The sequence below is a fragment of the Melozone crissalis genome, unplaced genomic scaffold, assembly GCF_028551555.1.
Source record: "Melozone crissalis strain CALT ecotype California unplaced genomic scaffold, PUWL_Pcris_2 ptg000276l_1, whole genome shotgun sequence".
Classification (NCBI taxonomy): Eukaryota; Metazoa; Chordata; class Aves; order Passeriformes; family Passerellidae; genus Melozone; species Melozone crissalis.
The window spans coordinates 147,379-154,077 of NW_026536030.1; positions in this window are offsets into that span (position 1 = coordinate 147,379).

Genomic DNA, 6,699 nt, shown 5'->3' on the forward strand with positions numbered 1-6,699 from the left:
ACAGAGTGGAAAAGCTTTTTGCTAAGATGTAGACGAGAAGAGAGGCTAAAGACGAAGGTACGGTGCTCTGCAGAGCTAAGCACAACTCCCGGACCTCTTTCGGCAGAAGGCGCACACCGCAGAGCACTGTGAGCGGCAGAATCGTCTTTGCGCGAAGAAGCAGCTTCTTCGTCTCCGGGAGCCGGAGAGAGCGGCAACTTCGCAAAGGTGATGAAACAAGCTGTACAACACTGCGATTGTGTGCGCAGCTTGCCAACTGTGAGAAAACAGTACCTGACCACTCTCCTGCATTTTCTAATCACATGAACATTCGATTGCAAGCTGTTTTGGACAACTTTCTTTCTCTTCTTGCAAAACACTCGGCAGACCTCCGTGCAGCCTCTAGAACACGATGGGAGATGTTTTTTGTGCTGGCACAGTTTCTCCTTGCCAGACAGAGTGGAAAAGCTTTTTGCTAAGATGTAGACGAGAAGAGAGGCTAAACACGAAGGTACGGTGCTCTGCAGAGCTAAGCACCGCTCCCGGACCTCTTTCGGCAGAAGGCGCACACCGCAGAGCACTGTGAGCGGCAGAATCGTCTTTGCGCGAAGAAGCAGCTTCTTCATCTCCGGGAGCCGGAGAGAGCGGCAGCTTGGCAAAGGTGATGAAACAAGCTGTACAACACTGCGATTGTGTGCGCAGCTTGCCAACTGAGAGAAAACAGTACCTGACCACTCTCCTGCCTTTTCTATTCGCATGAACATTCGATTGGAAGCTGTTTTGGACAACTTTCTTTCTCTTCTTGCAAAACACTCGGCAGACCTCCGTGCAGCCTCTAGAACACGATGGGAGATGTTTTTTGTGCTGGCACAGTTTCTCCTTGCCAGACAGAGTGGAAAAGCTTTTTGCTAAGATGTAGACGAGAAGAGAGGCTAAAGACGAAGGTACGGTGCTCTGCAGACCTAAGCACCGCTCCCGGACCTCTTTCGGCAGAAGGCGCACACCGCAGAGCACTGTGAGCGGCAGAATCGTCTTTGCGCGAAGAAGCAGCTTCTTCGTCTCCGGGAGCCGGAGAGAGCGGCAACTTCGCAAAGGTGATGAAACAAGCTGTACAACACTGCGATTGTGTGCGCAGCTTGCCAACTGAGAGAAAACAGTACCTGACCACTCTCCTGCCTTTTCTATTCACATGAACATTCGATTGCAAGCTGTTTTGGACAACTTTCTTTCTCTTCTTGCAAAACACTCTGCAGACCTCCGTGCAGCTTCTAGAACACGATGGGAGATGTTTTTTGTGCTGGCACAGTTTCTCCTTGCCAGACAGAGTGGAAAACCTTTTTGCTAAGATGTAGACGAGAAGAGAAGCTAAAGAAGCAGGTATGGTGCTCTGCAGAGCTAAGCACAGCTCCCCGGCCTCTTTCGGCAGATGCCACACACTGCAGAGCACTGTGAGCGGCAGAATCGTCTTTGCGCGAAGAAGCAGCTTCTTCGTCTCCGGGAGCCGGAGAGAGCGGCAACTTCGCAAAGGTGATGAAACAAGCTGTACAACACTGCGATTGTGTGCGCAGCTTGCCAACTGAGAGAAAACAGTACCTGACCATCTCCTGCCTTTTCTATTCACATGAATATTTGATTGCAAGCTGTTTTGGATAACTTTCTTTCTCTTCTTGCAAAACACTCGGCAGACCTCCGTGCAGCCTCTAGAACACGATGGGAGATGTTTTCTGTGCTGGCACAGTTTCTCCTTGCCAGACAGAGTGGAAAAGCTTTTTGCTAAGATGTAGACGAGAAGAGAGGCTAAAGACGAAGGTACGGTGCTCTGCAGAGCTAAGCACCGCTCCCGGACCTCTTTCGGCAGAAGGCGCACACCGCTGAGCACTGTGAGCGGCAGAATCGTCTTTGAGCGAAAACGCAGCTTCTTCGTCTCAGGGAGCCAGAGAGAGCGGCAACTTCGCAAAGGTGATGAAACAAGCTGTACAACACTGCGATTGTGTGCGCAGCTTGCCAACTGAGAGAAAACAGTACCTGACCACTCTCCTGCCTTTTCTATTCACATGAACATTCGATTGCAAGCTGTTTTGGACAACTTTCTTTCTCTTCTTGCAAAACACTCGGCAGACCTCCGTGCAGCCTCTAGAACACGATGGGAGATGTTTTTTGTGCTGGCACAGTTTCTCCTTGCCAGACAGAGTGGAAAAGCTTTTTGCTAAGATGTAGACGAGAAGAGAGGCTAAAGACGAAGGTACGGTGCTCTGCAGAGCTAAGCACCGCTCCCGGACCTCTTTCGGCAGAAGGCGCACACCGCAGAGCACTGTGAGCGGTAGAATCGTCTTTGTGCAAAGAATCAGCTTCTTCGTCTCCGGGAGCCGGAGAGAGCGGCAGCTTCCCAAAGGTGATGAAACAAGCTGTACAACACTGCGATTGTGTGCGCAGCTTGCCAACTGAGAGAAAACAGTACCTGACCACTCTCCTGCCTTTTCTATTCACATGAACATTCGATTGCAAGCTGTTTTGGACAACTTTCTTTCTCTTCTTGCAAAACACTCGGCAGACCTCCGTGCAGCCTCTAGAGCACAATGGGAGATGTTTTTTGTGCTGGCACAGTTTCTCCTTGCCAGACAGAGTGGAAAAGCTTTTTGATAACATGTAGACGAGAAGAGAGGCTAAAGACGAAGGTACGGTGCTCTGCAGAGCTAAGCACAGCTCCCGGGCCTCTTTCGGCAGAAGCCGCACACCGCAGAGCACTGTGAGCGGCAGAATCGTCTTTGCGCGAAGAAGCAGCTTCTTCGTCTCCGGGAGCCGGAGAGAGCGGCAACTTCGCAAAGGTGATGAAACAAGCTGTACAACACTGCGATTGTGTGCGCAGCTTGCCAACTGAGAGAAAACAGTACCTGACCACTCTCCTGCCTTTTCTATTCACATGAAGATTCAATTGCAAGCTGTTTTGGACAACTTTCTTTCTCTTCTTGCAAAACACTGGGCAGACCTCCGTGCAGCTTCTAGAACACGATGGGAGATGTTTTCTGTGCTGGCAAAGTTTCTCCTTTCCAGACAGAGTGGAAAAGCTTTTTGCTAAGATGTAGACGAGAAGAGAGGCTAAAGACGAAGGTACGGTGCTCTGCAGAGCTAAGCGCCGCTCCCGGGCGTGTTTCGGCAGAAGGCGCACACCGCAGAGCACTGTGAGTGGCAGAATCGTCTTTGCGCGAAAACGCAGCTTCTTCGTCTCCGGGAGCCGGTGAGAGCGGCAGCTTCGCAAAGGTGATGAAACAAGCTGTACAACACTGCGATTGTGTGCGCAGCTTGCCAACTGAGAGAAAACAGTACCTGACCACTCTCCTGCCTTTTCTATTCACTTGAACATTCGATTGCAAGCTGTTTGGGACAACTTTCTTTCTCTTCTTGCAAAACACTCGGCAGAGCTCCGTGCAGCCTCTAGAACACGATGGGAGATGTTTTTTGTGCTGACACAGTTTCTCCTTGCCAGACAGAGTGGAAAAGCTTTTTGCTAAGATGTAGACGAGAAGAGAGGCTAAAGACGAAGGTACGGTGCTCTGCAGAGCTAAGCACCGCTCCCGGACCTCTTTCGGCAGTAGGCGCACACCGCAGAGCACTGTGAGCGGCAGAATCGTCTTTGCGCGAAGAAGCAGCTTCTTCGTCTCCGGGAGCCGGAGAGAGCGGCAGCTTCGCAAAGGTGATGAAACAAGCTGTACAACACTGCGATTGTGTGCGCAGCGTGCCAACTGAGAGAAAACAGTACCTGACCACTCTCCTGCCTTTTCTATTCACATGAACATTCGATTGCAAGCTGTTTTGGACAACTTTCTTTCTCTTCTTGCAAAACACTCTGCGGACCTCCGTGCAGCTTCTAGAACACGATGGGAGATGTTTTCTGTGCTGGCAAAGTTTCTCCTTGCCAGACAGAGTGGAAAAGCTTTTTGCTAAGATGTAGACGAGAAGAGAGGCTAAAGACGAAGGTACGGTGCTCTGCAGAGCTAAGCACAGCTCCCGGGCCTCTTTCAGCAGAAGAGGCACACTGCAGAGCACTGTGAGCGGCAGAATCGTCTTTGCGCGAAGAAGCAGCTTCTTCGTCTCCGGGAGCCGGAGAGAGCGGCAACTTGGCAAAGGTGATGAAACAAGCTGTACAACACTGCGATTGTGTGCGCAGCTTGCCAACTGAGAGATAACAGTACCTGACCACTCTCCTGCCTTTTCTATTCACATGAACATTCGATTGCAAGCTGTTTTGGACAACTTTCTACCTCTTCTTGCAAAACACTCGGCAGACCTCCGTGCAGCCTCTAGAACACGATGGGAGATGTTTTCTGTGCTGGCACAGTTTCTCCTTGCCAGACAGAGTGGAAAAGCTTTTTGCTAAGATGTAGACGAGAAGAGAGGCTAAAGACGAAGGTACGGTGCTCTGCAGAGCTAAGCACAGCTCCCGGGCCTCTTTCGGCAGAAGACGCACACTGCAGAGCACTGTGAGCGGCAGAATCGTCTTTGCGTGAAGAAGCAGCTTCTTCGTCTCCGGGAGCCGGAGAGAGCGGCAGCTTCACAAAGGTGATGAAACAAGCTGTACAACACTGCGATTGTGTGCGCAGCGTGCCAACTGAGAGAAAACAGTACCTGACCACTCTCCTGCCTTTTCTATTCACATGAACATTCGATTGCAAGCTGTTTTGGACAACTTTCTTTCTCTTCTTGCAAAACACTCTGCGGACCTCCGTGCAGCTTCTAGAACACGATGGGAGATGTTTTCTGTGCTGGCAAAGTTTCTCCTTGCCAGACAGAGTGGAAAAGCTTTTTGCTAAGATGTAGACGACAAGAGAGGCTAAAGACGAAGGTACGGTGCTCTGCAGAGCTAAGCACAGCTCCCGGGCCTCTTTCAGCAGAAGACGCACACTGCAGAGCACTGTGAGCGGCAGAATCGTCTTTGCGCGAAGAAGCAGCTTCTTCGTCTCCGGGAGCCGGAGAGAGCGGCAACTTCGCAAAGGTGATGAAACAAGCTGTACAACACTGCGATTGTGTGCGCAGCTTGCCAACTGAGAGAAAACAGTACCTGACCACTCTCCTGCCTTTTCTATTCACATGAACATTCGATTGCAAGCTGTTTTGGACAACTTTCTACCTCTTCTTGCAAAACACTCGGCAGACCTCCGTGCAGCCTCTAGAACACGATGGGAGATGTTTTCTGTGCTGGCACAGTTTCTCCTTGCCAGACAGAGTGGAAAAGCTTTTTGCTAAGATGTAGACGAGAAGAGAGGCTAAAGACGAAGGTACGGTGCTCTGCAGAGCTAAGCACAGCTCCCGGGCCTCTTTCGGCAGAAGACGCACACTGCAGAGCACTGTGAGCGGCAGAATCGTCTTTGCGTGAAGAAGCAGCTTCTTCGTCTCCGGGAGCCGGAGAGAGCGGCAGCTTCGCAAAGGTGATGAAACAAGCTGTACAACACTGCGATTGTGTGCGCAGCTTGCCAACTGTGAGAAAACAGTACCTGACCACTCTCCTGCATTTTGTAATCACATGAACATTCGATTGCAAGCTGTTTTGGACAACTTTCTTTCTCTTCTTGCAAAACACTCGGCAGACCTGCGTGCAGCCTCTAGAACACGATGGGAGATGTTTTTTGTGCTGGAACAGTTTCTCCTTGCCAGACAGAGTGGAAAAGCAGTTTGCTAACATGTAGGCGAGAAGAGAGGCTAAAGACGAAGGTACGGTGCTCTGCAGAGCTAAGCACCGCTCCCGGACCTCTTTCGGCAGAAGGCGTACACCGCAGAGCACTGTGAGCGGCAGAATCGTCTTTGCGCGAAGAAGCAGCTTCTTCGTCTCCGGGAGCCGGAGAGAGCGGCAGCTTGGCAAAGGTGATGAAACAAGCTGTACAACACTGCGATTGTGTGCGCAGCTTGCCAAGTGAGAGAAAACAGTACCTGACCACTCTCCTGCCTTTTCTATTCACATGAACATTCGATTGCAAGCTGTTTTGGACAACTTTCTTTCTCTTCTTGCAAAACACTCGGCAGACCTCCGTGCAGCCTCTAGAACACGATGGGAGATGTTTTCTGTGCTGGCACAGTTTCTCCTTGCCAGACAGAGTGGAAAAGCTTTTTGCTAAGATGTAGACGAGAAGAGAGGCTAAAGACGAATGTACCGTGCTCTGCAGAGCTAAGCACCGCTCCCGGGCCTCTTTCGGCAGACGGCGCACACGGCAGAGCACTGTGAGCGGCAGAATCGTCTTTGCGCGAAGAAGCAGCTTCTTCGCCTCCGGGAGCCGGAGAGAGCGGCAGCTACGCAAAGGTGACGAAACAAGCTGCACAACACTGCGATTGTGTGCGCAGCTTGCCAACTGAGAGAAAACAGTACCTGACCACTCTCCTGCCTTTTCTATTCACATGAACATTCGATTGCAAGCTGTTTTGGACAACTTTCTTTCTCTTCTTGCAAAACACTCGGCAGACCTCCGTGCAGCTTCTAGAACACGATGGGAGATGTTTTCTGTGCTGGCACAGTTTCTCCTTGCCAGACAGAGTGGAAAAGCTTTTTGCTAAGATGTAGACGAGAAGAGAGTCTAAAGACGAAGGTACGGTGCTCTGCAGAGCTAAGCACATCTCCCGGACCTCTTTCGGCAGAAGGCGCACACCGCAGAGCACTGTGAGCGGCAGAATCGTCTTTGCGCGAAGAAGCAGCTTCTTCGTCTCCGGGAGCCGGAGAGAGCGGCAACTTCGCAA